The sequence below is a fragment of the Taudactylus pleione genome, unplaced genomic scaffold (assembly GCF_031769625.1).
Source record: "Taudactylus pleione unplaced genomic scaffold, aTauple2 ptg000282l, whole genome shotgun sequence".
Lineage (NCBI taxonomy): Eukaryota > Metazoa > Chordata > Amphibia > Anura > Myobatrachidae > Taudactylus > Taudactylus pleione.
In genome coordinates this window covers 12274759-12289016 of record NW_028284684.1, presented here as the reverse complement: position 1 = coordinate 12289016, position 14258 = coordinate 12274759, and the positions used below count along the sequence as shown (strand labels likewise).

Here is a 14258-nt window from a genome sequence, read left to right as displayed (position 1 = left end):
AACACCCTGCATTCTCATTATCCCAAACATCCAGCATGGTGCTCTTCATTGCCTTTGTAGGATATCGGGTAGCTTAGAGGAATTTTGTAATAAGCATACAAGGTAAAAAGAAGCAGAGGTGAGGCTGGGAACATGTCTAGAATTGTGTGCCTCACTGACTTCCATTCCCTTATGCCGGGAGAGGCGGTATGGTGCAGGCAGGCAGTAGCTGGACTATAGTAAGGTCATGTTAATGTAACTGTAGCAGGCTCTCTAGAGATGCAGCATAATTATATGTGCATTCATTCTCAGATAGGCCTCTTAGAAGAAGTATGGCTTGGGGGGTTCTGGAGGACTAGTGCAAAGATATGCATTAATGATGACCATAAGCAGCACTATATACCCACTTGTGATTGTTGGTTTGTCTGTTATGTGCATATTCAGAGGGCGTAATGCGCACGATGCGTGTAACTTCCCTGACTGACAGTTAGAAAATGTGTTGGAAGCTAATAAGTGCTTAGTTTAATGTGTTTTGGTGACTAAGGAGAGAGCTCAATAAAGAATTTACAAAATAACTCAAATTTCATATATTGAGATAAAATATATAAATAAATATTTAATCCAACAAATCTGCAGTATAGCATCTTCAGCACACAGCAGTATAGCAGAATATAGCAGAAATGGATATACTAATAATATTAATATTTAACGGAAACATTAATAAATGACTCTATAATAGTCTTCCTGTTGTGTGGATTGTCATTACTAACTAATGTGAACGATATGAATGATAACAATATAGTTCAACGTATAGTGTGTATAGTCTGAACGACCAATGATGCGCGCTCCCGCGGGACGATAATGATGTCTGCTGTCGTCCGCACATGCAGGTCAGTCTGACGATATCGTCAGGAACTGCCTGTTCTGTGATGTGGCAGGATGACGTCACTGAACGATATCGTTAGCGATATAGTTTAGTGTGTATGCACTATGTCGTTTGGCCAGCAGTTCAAGGGCAAACACTGATGATATCGGTCATGGAGCATATCGTCTAGTGTGTATGAGCCTTAACCCTTACTAACCATGCTTGCAGAGATTGCCTTATAATAGAGAACCATTGTTTTAGTCTTTCACTCACAATGACCTTTTCTCCTTTGAAAGACCTCCTGTCACATTACCAACCTGGGTTATGGAGCCAGATGAATAATGTGATGAATTGAATCAAATTCAGTTTAGCAGACCCAGGCGTGTCTTTATAGAAAAGGAGGCCCGTGTGCATCCCCCATCACAGGCCCCCTCCTCTCATTCTGGTGTCCAGCAGCCAACTGACGCGGCTGGCCGGACACCGCAGAATCAGTAGACTATGGGCACTCAAGTGTGCCCAGGGTCTATTGTGCATGTGCAGATCGCTGGGGAAATGGCGCGGCCGCCATTTTCCTGGCGATCTTCTCACAGCGCATGCGCAAAACGCCGGAAAAATGGCTGTGGTGGCCATTTTCCAGCATTTGAACAGCATTGGGAGACAAAAGCGGTACTTCAGAGAGGTAAGTATGACAAAGTATGGGTGCAGGGTGTGACCCGGAGGCCCGTGTGCATCGCACACCCTGCACCCATTATAGATACGCCCCTGAGCAGTCCAAATGAGAAATCTAGAAGGGCACCGCTGTACACATCACTGAGTTTCTTTACAGTCTATTCAGAAACATGTCTTCAATATGCATGTACTATCCACAATTAGGGGCACTTGTTTAGGTTATAGAAAAAAAAACAGTAAACTAGGGTAGTATTTTCATAAACCAGTACCTTTTATTGAATATAATAATACTTTCACTATTAAGTAAAAAATATGGTAAGTAATAAACAACACTAGATTATGTGGGTGATTGTAGATTAAGGGATTTAGTTTTTTTTTTTTTTAAGTAAATAATATTGTCTCTTTATACAGTAATATTCATCTTATTTTTTTTTTTCAAATCAGCCTGCTGGACTACCGAGCTGTCACTAGATGGCGCATTCCAGGTTTTTGCACTCAAAAAATATTAATTAATAAAAGTATAGAATTCCTTGCTACTTCACTTCACTAAACACAATAAGTCTCTTCTATTATTTTGTTGTTACAATAAATGACCTGGTAAGTGCTTCTGTGTGATATAAGCAAGGACGCAAAGGTTGTCGCCTTTCAGCCGCATGTATTTTTGCATCCTTGTACATCTAAGCCTGCAGCTGAGCTCTTTTTCGGTGTAGGCCTTTGCCCTCTTTTAAATGAAATCTTATTCTGGTCTTTGATAAATGCCTGGTGTATCTGCTGGTTAGATGGGATGCCGCCTGGAGCTTTCTTCACAAATGGTTTCAGTAATTAATCCCACGAGTCCTGTCAGTATTCTTGGCTTCTCCATTACTTACAAGCAGCAATGTAGATAAATGGGCCTGGCTATTATCCCATTTGTATAAATCATTCTTGTTTTTGGAGTTAACGCAGTGGGATGTTCCATGGTTACTGTATATTATCTTGGTAGTTGTACATTTCCATAAACCTATTATTGACATTGCCTTTTTTTGTTTTCATATTTGTTGTTATCAATAGGTGTTAATCAAGATAATAATGATTTTGTGTATGTCTGTTTTAGGGCTGTAACTAGGGTTGTGCGAGTGATGCCTTCGCACAGAGGGCCTAACTCGCGCATGCGCTCCATCATGCGCATGCGCGAGACCCGCATAGCGACAGCCAAGCTGTCACTATCGGTCTCGCACCAAAGGGGGCGTGCTTTCGATGGTGACTGACAGCACGCCCCCTTTGGTGGGCGTGCCGGGGGCGTTGCTGCCCAGACAGAGGCGTTCCCATGGGAACGCCTTCGCCCCACTGACAACATTAGTGATGTCAGTGGGAGTGCTTTTGGCTCTGATAGAGCCAAAAGCACTCCTGGGCTTGCGGCAGCGAGACCCTACCGCAGGGTCTCGTCGCAAGCCCGATGGTCGCGATGGTCTTGACCATCGCGTCCATCTTTTTGGCCGCTCGCAGAAGCTGTGGGTGGTCACCCACAGCTATGCGAGCGGCCAGGAGGCCGCTCCATTTTTAGGTAGGAGGGCCCTGATTCAGAGCGAGCGCTCTGGTCAGAGCGTCCGGCTCTGAATCAGGCCCCGAGCCCTGTGGGCGGACAGTCGCTGTCCCATGGTCCCTGATCTTGCTAACAGGGTGCCTGGATGGCACCCTGTAGCCAGTATCGCTGCTGGCATGCACCCTGCAGATTCTACAGCCCCATGGAACATCCTCAGGATGCTTTTCCCGACACTGGTGGCCCCATCCCCTTCAGCATGACGCCATGGCCAGCACAAGGCGCCATAAAGCCCTGTTAAGGCGCTGATTTGTTTATACTATTAATTAATTTACTTAAAGTCGCACTGTTTTGAGAGATAGTGGAGGTATTAGTAGTCCAAAATGTATGTTTTATGATTACTTCATTTATTCTTTATTGATTATAGACCAGTAGACCCATAGGGAGAGATTTATCAAAGCTTGAAGAGGGATAAAGTGGTGAGTTAAAGTACCAACCAATCAGCTCTTAACGGTAATTATAATCTGTGGGGAGGAGACGTGATGCTGGTTAAATACATCTCTCCCTTTGAGTGTCTCTCACACACACTGACACACACTGGGGGTGATTCAGAGGTGGACGTAGTGTTGATGTTTGTGCAGTTGAGTAATTATTTGCTACTGCGCATGTGCAAAAAGTCCTAGAAACCCCTACGGTGCATGCATACCACTGAGTGTACGCTGTTCATATTAAGACGCACCATTGATTGCAACATCAAACATTGCACCAGCCTATGGAGGCTCAGGTTATCCGTCTGAACATAGCCTTCTGTGTCAGTGAAACTGCGTCTTTAGATACAGTCTCTGATCGCGACATGCCTGCGACAAACCTGCCTCTTTATACCTCCCACCCCCTTTTACCTCCCAGAAGCGAAGAAATCCCTAATTCTTGAGTCCAAAATCGTCCTGCGACAGTAACCAGTTCGACTCAGACATATGCACAGACTGAAAACATTGTCCGCTAGCATGCAGCATCGATGCACCTCTGAATGTATCACACACACTGTTCCTCTCACACACACTGTGTCTCATATACACTGTGTCTCACACCATAGCCATAACTAGACTTTTTGGTGCCCTGTGCCAGAGAGAGCATTGGCGCCCCCCTTTTTAAATAGGGACATAAGCTGAAGAAGGACCATGGTCTCATGGGGAAGGGCCAAGGAAGAGATAGGGGAGGACAAGAGATGCTGGGGATAAAGAAGAGGAAGCTACAAGTGAGAATGATAATAAACAGGAAATTGACAGGCCCAAACAGGGCCCACTGCTCTGCGGTGCCCTGTGCCATGGCACTGGCGCACTACCCTAGTTACGGCCCTGTCTCACACACACACACACTGTGCCTCTCTCACACACTGTGCCTCTAACACACAATGTGTCTCATAAACACACTGTACCTCTCACACACAATGTACCTCTCACATACACTGTGCCTGTCCCACACACAGTGCCTCTCACAACACACTGTGTCTCACACAAACTGTGCCTCCCAGAAACTGGGAGGCCGCTTGCATCCTGACCGGCCACCTCTGTTGCGGTCGTTAGGCTGTGGGTTTACACCCACAGCTCTAACGACCGCTCGGGTGATGTTCGCGATGGTCAGAGACCATCGCGACCATTGGGGCTTACGACAAGACCCTAGGGTAGGGTCTCACTTGTCGTAAGCCCCGGAGAGCTTCTGGCTCTGTCAGAGCTGGAAGCTCTCCACTGACATCACTGATGTCAGTGGGGCCTCCCCCAAACGGTAGGCGTTCCCATGGGAATGCCTCCGTTTGGGCTGCCACCCCCCCCCGGCCCGCCTTCCAAACGGGGCGATCTGTCATTCAACATCGACAGCTCACCCCCTTTGGAAAGAGACCCGCTATGACCGGCGCTGTCGGTCATAGCGGGTCTCACGCATGCGCACGAGGGAGCCGGCTCCCTCGTGCGCATGCGCACTGGCCAAACATCGAGGCGGCCGTGCGGTCGTAGACCGTACGGCCGCCTCTGAATAAGGTCCTGTGTCTCTCACAAACACTGTGCCTCTCATACATACTTGGCCTGATTCAGAGGTGCACACAGCCAAAGGTCGTTCAACTAAAACAACCACCATCAGTTGCACCATCATATCTCCGATACCTGCTATGATCCCTCCATTCCCGCTGGCAGCTGCAGTCCCCATAGGTTTCTATGGTGGATGCGATGCAGCCAGAATTAGCAACTTCCGGAATGCTAAGCATTCTGTAGATTTGCCCCCACAGCTAATGCCATCTGAAGATGGCATTAGCCTGTTGTAGTCTATGGGCTACACATCGCATAACCCCCGTAACCCTGCCCGGCAATGGCAGATGCACTAGTGCAGTCAGTGGGACTGAGCATGTGCAGTAGCCGCCGGCAGCACTCCAAGCACACCGCAGGGACAGGCTCATTTTGGATGCCCCATAATACATTCCAGCACTATGATCACATCTTGCAATGCGATCATGGGTGGTAATATCAATCCCAGATCCCATTGCAAATGCAATCATTAATAAATGGGCCTCTGCATCTCTACAGGTGATCTGACCATTTTTAACAATTGCTCCTCAACTTCAGCACAGTCAGAAAGACGAAATTGCAGCATTTCCAGCCAGCGTAAGAAAATAGGCAATGATCAATGACAGATTACTAGTGTCAAGACTGCCAGATGGGAAGACACAAGAGTTTTATCTATGCATAATTCATACGGTGGAACTGAAACTTTGAAAGGTTAAAATTCAGGAGCTCTATTTTCCTTCAAACTACTCCTAATATACCTGAGCTTGGACTTAATATTGTCGATCAAATTCAAGTGTTCGTTGCTGCAAAATGAAACGGGGGAAAAAAAACAACAAATCCATATTCCTTGGAGCAGCATGACTGATTGACAACATATGTGAGATGTAGGAAAGAAGAGAGTGATGAAGTAGGGTCAAGTGTGAATTACTTGTATAACAAAAAAAAAAGCATTTTCTAGATATTGTGTTTTGTGGAGGATGGGGTAAATTTAACCCATTTTTCCCTAGTGTAATTTGTACTGTATAATGCATTGTGGTGGGAACACTTTGTATCACTTAAGCAGAACATTTGCATTCAGAAGCACCAGTACAAAGCATGCTTTATGCAGTTGTGCCTTAGATCCTTCCACTCAGGCAGTCCATCATTGAAATATATGGTAATTCTACAAGCATTGAAAATTCAAGGCTAAATGTTATCATTATTCAGTAACAATTGGCCGTCACTGTAGGCAAATCAGGCAGAACATCCAGTGAGAATAAACATCGCTAGCTACCTATATCTCTGCTAAAATGTATCATACAGACTTATTATTTTATGCATCCCTAGCCTAACACCCCTGCCACTCCTTATTAGAAGCAATGTTTAGTTGCAAATATCAACAAAGGTAAAAGGGACTTGTTCAGCAATACACCTTATTTAATCTCCCATCTGCTAGTTTAATAACCGGTGCACATTTGCCAGTTTTTCAGCTGTGAAAATCTTAACTCTCACAGAAGTAAAATAAAATTATTTTCAAGAGGAAGAATTTAGTAAAGATGCAACTAAAACTTAAAAAGAATAGTTTATCTTAGGTCATCGGGGCTGTGTAATTGCTGCTTTGATGCCCATTATTTTACAATTTGTTGACATAATGATTTTTCCCTTTATATTCGCTAGCTTGTTTTCAGCCACAGTGGAATTGTTTAAACAATGTAACCTCCTCTTTCTCCAGATAAATCCACAGCACTTGCTTATTTGTATATCATCAAGTTAGAAAAGGAAGGCTCCAAATTGACTTTTATTTCCACAGAACAGTCCTCGTTTTATTTATGTTTTGCTTAGTTTGTTTTAATTGTATGAAATGTTTATAGATCTAAACCCTGACTGGGTTTTTGTTCCTTTTTTAACCAAATTAATGACCTCAAATTGAACGGCCAAAACAATAGAATATTCTATAATATTATATTTTAAAAACAAAAGCAGCTGAATGTGAAGTTGTGAACGATCAAGGTTAACAAGAAACTCAAAATTGTTAACAATATATAATGTTTTAGATACTTGTTATGCATACTATGTACTATATACTACAGTTAAGGCTTTTAAATGACACATCCAATTTTTGGATAATTGAAAAATGTATGGGTTTTGAAATTAAAATACACGACAGAGGAGTTTAACAATCAAATCAAATTTTAGATACACTGGGCATCATTTATCATTTATCTTTTGCATTACTATGTTTCCTGTGTTATATCTTCTGCTTTTGGGGTAGTACTGTATTTTCTTTTTAGACTGACTTATATTAGTCGAAACTAAAAACATTTGTTACAGAAAGTTGCATTTTTTTGAAAGGAGTATACTACAATTGTTACCGGCACTTATCTGCAATTTCCAGTTACTGATTAATTAATGTATCACTTTTCACACTAAGGGCCTGATTCAGAGCCGGACGCTCTGACCAGAGCGCTCGCTCTGAATCAGGGCCCTCCTCCGTGAAAATGGAGCGGCCTCCTGGCCGCTCGTATAGCTGTGGGTGACCACCCACAGCATATGCAAGTGGCCAAAAAGATGGTCGCGATGGTCTTGACCATCACGACCATCGGACTTGCGACGGAGACCCTGCGGTAGGGTCTCCCTGCCACAAGCCCTGGAGTGATTTTGGCTCTATCAGAGCCAAAATCACTCCCACTGACATCACTAGTGATGTCAGTGGGGCCGGCTTCAGACGGTAAGCGTTCCCATGGGAACGCCTCCGTCTGGCAGGCACGCCCCCGGCACGCCCACCAAAGGGGGCGTGCTGTCAATCAACATCGACAGCACGCCCCCTTTGGTGCGAGACCCGGAGCGATGGAAAGCCCGTCGCTCCCCGGGTCTCGCGCATGCGCATGACGGAGCTCCCTCCGTCGTGCGCATGCGCAGTGGGGAACATTGACCCGCTTGCGAGCGGGTCTGAATGACCCCCTAAGGCCCTGATTCAGAGCCGGACGCTCTGACAGAGCGCTCGCTCTGAATCAGGGCCGTCCTTCCTAATTTTAGAGCGGCCTCCTGGCCACTCACATAGCTGTGGGTGACCACCCACAGCTATAGCGAGTGGCCAAAAAGATGGTCACGATGGTCAAGACCATCGCGACCATCGGGTTTGTGATGAGACCCTTGTGGTAGGGTCTCGTTGCCGCAAGCCCTGGAGTGCTTTTGGCTCTATCAGAGCCAAAAGCACTCCCAATGACATCACTTGTGATGTGAGTGGGGCTGGACCCAGATGGTAGGCGTTCCCATGGGAACGCCTCCATCTGGCCAGCCACGCCCCCTTTGTAGCGAGACCCATAGCGACAGCTTGCCCGTCGCTATCCGGGTCTCGCACGTGCGCATGATGGAGCCGGGTTCATCGTGCGCATGTGCACTGGCCCAACATCGACCCGCTTGCGAGCGCTCAGCGCTCGCGAGCGGGTCTGAATCAGGCCCTAAGTGCCTCCATCCAAGCCTTAAGGCCCCCATACACGGTGCGATTCAAGGTGGTAAGATGTGTTGTACGATTGCCCTTGAAATTCTTTCCTTGAAATTCTTCATACGATGTGGTCAAATGGTGTACGATTGATCGTTACGATCACAGGATAAGATGCATAGAAGTGTATCACATTGTACTCAAAAGATCTTAAATCTCTCTGCAAAACCATTTGACCTGCGATCCAACTAGAGGACGGCGGGAATGCGCATTGAGGTCGCAGAACACACAAAAAATACCAATTTTCATACGATTGGTCTGTACAACCCGTCAAAACTGTCCACATCGGGTAAAAAATCGTACCGTGTATGGGCACCATTAGTAATTAGACAGCAAAGTACCAGGGGCTGGCTTGGGAAACCCCCGAATTCTATTAGAAAGTGTGTGATAATGGTTAACCTCTACAATTATAGACAACACATAGTTCAAGTGTATCAGACACAAAAGAGTTTAAACTTTATTTTACTGGAGCTCTTCCAAATGTAACTCCTATGAAAAAAAAAGGTTATGTAGAGAATTTGCAATCATTGAAGGCATAAACATACCAGAAAAGTTGTTGCATTAGTTATAATTTTAAGTAATAAACATTTGGCACAATTTTACCGACTAAGACCTATTTAAGTCACTCACACCCACAGTAACCACTTTTTATTTTAGTTTTATATGAGTTACCAATCAAAATGCTGTTCCTCTCCTTCTCGGCAACAATGACCTAGTCGCAATGGCAATAACATAAATATATTCAAATCTAAATATTCTTGTTTATGGAAATTAAGGCCCTCATTCAGAGCCGTACGCTCTGAGCAGAGCGCACGCTCTGAATGAGGGCCGGCCTCCATTTTCATGGAGCGTCCTCCTGGACGCTCGTATAGCTGTGGGTCACCACCCACAGGCTATACGAGCGTGCATTGTGATGGTCGCGATGGTCGAGACCATCGCGACCATCGAATTTGCGAGCCGGAGCCTGCGGTTGAGGTTTTCAACCGCAAGCTCCGGAGTGATTTTGGCTCTATCAGAGCCAAAATCACTCCCACTGACATCACTAGTGATGTCAGTGGGGCCGGCTTCAGACGGTAAGCGTTCCCATGGGAACGCCTCCGTCTGGCAGGCACGCCCCCGGCACGCCCACCAAAGGGGGCGTGCTGTCAATCAACATCGACAGCACGCCCCCTTTGGTGCGAGACCCGGAGCGATGGAAAGCCCGTCGCTCCCCGGGTCTCGCGCATGCGCATGACGGAGCTCCCTCCGTCGTGCGCATGCGCAGTGGGGAACATTGACCCGCTTGCGAGCGGGTCTGAATGACCCCCTAAGGCCCTGATTCAGAGCCGGACGCTCTGACAGAGCGCTCGCTCTGAATCAGGGCCGTCCTTCCTAATTTTAGAGCGGCCTCCTGGCCACTCACATAGCTGTGGGTGACCACCCACAGCTATAGCGAGTGGCCAAAAAGATGGTCACGATGGTCAAGACCATCGCGACCATCGGGTTTGTGATGAGACCCTTGTGGTAGGGTCTCGTTGCCGCAAGCCCTGGAGTGCTTTTGGCTCTATCAGAGCCAAAAGCACTCCCAATGACATCACTTGTGATGTGAGTGGGGCTGGACCCAGATGGTAGGCGTTCCCATGGGAACGCCTCCATCTGGCCAGCCACGCCCCCTTTGTAGCGAGACCCATAGCGACAGCTTGCCCGTCGCTATCCGGGTCTCGCACGTGCGCATGATGGAGCCGGGTTCATCATGCGCATGTGCACTGGCCCAACATCGACCCGCTTGCGAGCGCTCAGCGCTCGCGAGCGGGTCTGAATCAGGCCCTAAGTGCCTCCATCCAAGCCTTAAGGCCCCCATACACGGTGCGATTCAAGGTGGTAAGATGTGTTGTACGATTGCCCTTGAAATTCTTTCCTTGAAATTCTTCATACGATGTGGTCAAATGGTGTACGATTGATCGTTACGATCACAGGATAAGATGCATAGAAGTGTATCACATTGTACTCAAAAGATCTTAAATCTCTCTGCAAAACCATTTGACCTGCGATCCAACTAGAGGACGGCGGGAATGCGCATTGAGGTCGCAGAACACACAAAAAATACCAATTTTCATACGATTGGTCTGTACAACCCGTCAAAACTGTCCACATCGGGTAAAAAATCGTACCGTGTATGGGCACCATTAGTAATTAGACAGCAAAGTACCAGGGGCTGGCTTGGGAAACCCCCGAATTCTATTAGAAAGTGTGTGATAATGGTTAACCTCTACAATTATAGACAACACATAGTTCAAGTGTATCAGACACAAAAGAGTTTAAACTTTATTTTACTGGAGCTCTTCCAAATGTAACTCCTATGAAAAAAAAAGGTTATGTAGAGAATTTGCAATCATTGAAGGCATAAACATACCAGAAAAGTTGTTGCATTAGTTATAATTTTAAGTAATAAACATTTGGCACAATTTTACCGACTAAGACCTATTTAAGTCACTCACACCCACAGTAACCACTTTTTATTTTAGTTTTATATGAGTTACCAATCAAAATGCTGTTCCTCTCCTTCTCGGCAACAATGACCTAGTCGCAATGGCAATAACATAAATATATTCAAATCTAAATATTCTTGTTTATGGAAATTAAGGCCCTCATTCAGAGCCGTACGCTCTGAGCAGAGCGCACGCTCTGAATGAGGGCCGGCCTCCATTTTCATGGAGCGTCCTCCTGGACGCTCGTATAGCTGTGGGTCACCACCCACAGGCTATACGAGCGTGCATTGTGATGGTCGCGATGGTCGAGACCATCGCGACCATCGAATTTGCGAGCCGGAGCCTGCGGTTGAGGTTTTCAACCGCAAGCTCCGGAGTGATTTTGGCTCTATCAGAGCCAAAATCACTCCCACTGACATCACTAGTGATGTCAGTGGGCCGGCTTCTGACGGGAGGCGTTCCCGTGGGAATGCCCCCGTCAGGGAGGCACGCCCCCGGCACGCCCACCAAAGGGGGCGTGCTGTCAATCAACATTGACAGCACGCCCCCTTTGATCGGACACAACGAGCGAAGGACTTTCCTTCGCTCGTCGCGTCTGGCGCATGCGCACGACGGAGCTCCCTCCGTCGTGCGCATGCTCAGTCCATAACATCGACCCACTTGCGAGCGGACAGCCGCTCGCGAGTGGGTCTGAATCAGGCCCTAAGTCCTTTATGAATCTACTCAATAGTGACAATGTTATACCACTACCAGTAGTTTCCCATACAGAATTATATAACTTCATACTACATAACAGTCAACACAATACACAGTCTGGTTTCTTTAAACTGATGGCAGAGATGAGGTAATATATATATATATATATATATATATATATATATATCGCAGCTTTTATACTAATCCTTAAGTTTTGCAAGTCACCACAATTATGTTCCACCCATCAATGTAGTTGTTTAGCATCATAATTGCAGAGTATGGAAAGTAGAGGTGTATATATATGCATATATATATATGTTTTGGCTGTTAAAGTAGTAATGGATTAATCTGTTGCTCTCTGCAGTTGATGGGTGCAGTTGTGCTTCTCCTTGGTTGATGTTGTAAATTATCTGTGGGAGTGTGATCGGAATAGATACTTATATTTATGTCAGAATGTTCTTCTAAAGGCCCCCATACATCAGCAGTTGATTGCAGCAATCGTGCAATTTGCAATCGATTGTGTATAAAAATCTTTCCCTTTTTTAAATCGATTGCAGATTGCAGTATTACCACAATCGATTGAAAAAGGGAAAGATTTTTATACACAATCGATAGCAAATTGCACGATTGCTGCAATCAATTGCTGATGTATGGGGGCCTTTAGACATCCTGAGTGAGGCCGGGATAATTAGGAACCACAGGTGTTTCCTATGCTGATCTGTGTATTGGCTGCCTCTATGAGGTACCTGTATTCTTATAAAATGCCCTAACGCCTTATGTAGATAAAGCACTGCCTGCACAATAGATTGTAGCTGCTTCCGGTTACAGAGTTGTAATTATAATAGCAGCAGGCAGCCTATGTGTAGCCATGCACAGTTACTGCAGTATGTATATTATACTTTGTAAGGAGGGCTGCAGAGGTATTTATGTCTTTACTATTCTGGCCACAGTATGTCTGTCAGAAGTTTATAGTTGCAAATAGCAGGTAGTGTTGTTTGTGAAAGACTATATTCTGTCCCCAGAGAGAGATTACAGCCATCTCCTGATGTCTCCCTCTCAGAGTTCACCAACAGCGCTGACTGCTCCTCCTCAGTGCCACTCTGATGTCTCACACAGCACTCTCATCTCCCCTCTCCTCTTTTTAAGCCTCTGCTTCTCCCTTTGCTTCTAGGGGGTATGACTCTGCTCCCCCTACTCAATTACAACCTCTTATCACTCCTCTTCTTCCATGAAACAGCTCAGTGCTGTCTGTCACCAGACTCCTCACACTAGAGAGCACGGGCTCCGTCTCTCTTAATCGGGTACCTGACCCCAACTCGCCCCCTCCTCTTTTAGCCGTTACCTCAAGGCCAACCCAGCTGTAAATTACCCCTTCCTCCAACTCTCACTTTCTCTCGGTCCCTCGGCACAGTCTGCAGAACTAGCCCTAACCAGTTTTAGGCAGCCAGAACCTTCTGGTACCTTCTGGGCTTGTGCCACTGTAGTTCAGTACATTTCTAGTTACCAAGGCACCATTAAATATTTATCCGAAATAATATCATATGGGCCATATTCAATTAGAAGCGAAAAGTCCAAGGTCGGACTTTTCGCCGTCATCACCGGTTTTCCTGGGGAGAAAGTATCGGGCGCGTGCCCGCGTATCTCCGTATTCAATTAGGAATCGTCGAAAACGGGACCCGGCGAAAAGGTAAGTATCGAAAAGTCCTGTCACTTTTGGGGAAATCAGCCTGTCACCCCCCAAAAGATGGTCTGACATGGGGGATCACTATGGGTACCCCCGAATTGGCCTGCTAAAGGTATTTGGGTTTTTTAAACGGTGCCGGCAGGTGCTTTTTTGCGACTTTGGAAAGGTGGTGAAGAATAGCATTTACTGTAGCAACTTTTTTTGGGGAAAATAACTAGTCCCATCAAATTTGGGGTACATGAAAATGGGTGCAAGCATATTTTTAAGTCCCTAAAGTGAACTTAAAAATTCTTCAAAAATCCACCTGCCGCAACCAAGCGCATTCTAAAAAACACCTGCCGCATGCTTGGGGACCCCCCCTGAGTCTATTTTGCTAGTTTTCAAGTTTGTCCCCAACTTTTTTTTTTGCCCCCAAAACGACACCACTTTTTTTTGGGGTGTCCTATGGTACTTTTTAATTTTTTTTACACAGATTACTTTTAGGAGACATTCCAAGGGCTGCAGGGTACTTTTTTAAAGTCTGCACCCCAAAACCCCAATTCTGCCCTTTTTTCGCCACCTATTCATAGGTGAAAAGTTATCCCCAGTTTTTGACAAAGACTTTTTGCACCTGTGAAAAGTCTTTGTAATTGAATATGGGGAAAAGTCAAAACAGCAAAAATTACATCATCAGCGATAAATTATATGGCCCTATGTGAGAACAGCACCTCTACAATATACAGACATTGGAATAACATAGTACATTTATATTATATACATATAATACTCTCCCTTCAACTTTTCTCCATCTCCATACTCAATAGTAAATAAGTGTTACACAATAAACAAAATCTAACAGAACGG

General features: G+C 45.7%; 1 protein-coding gene across 1 annotated transcript in view; it reads left to right on the top strand.

Moving 5' to 3' along the window:
- The window catches only part of LOC148512131 (transmembrane protein 132B-like), a 322515-nt gene that overhangs the window by 25884 nt on the left and 282373 nt on the right, over positions 1-14258 (top strand). The gene's annotated exons all lie outside the window — the stretch shown is intronic.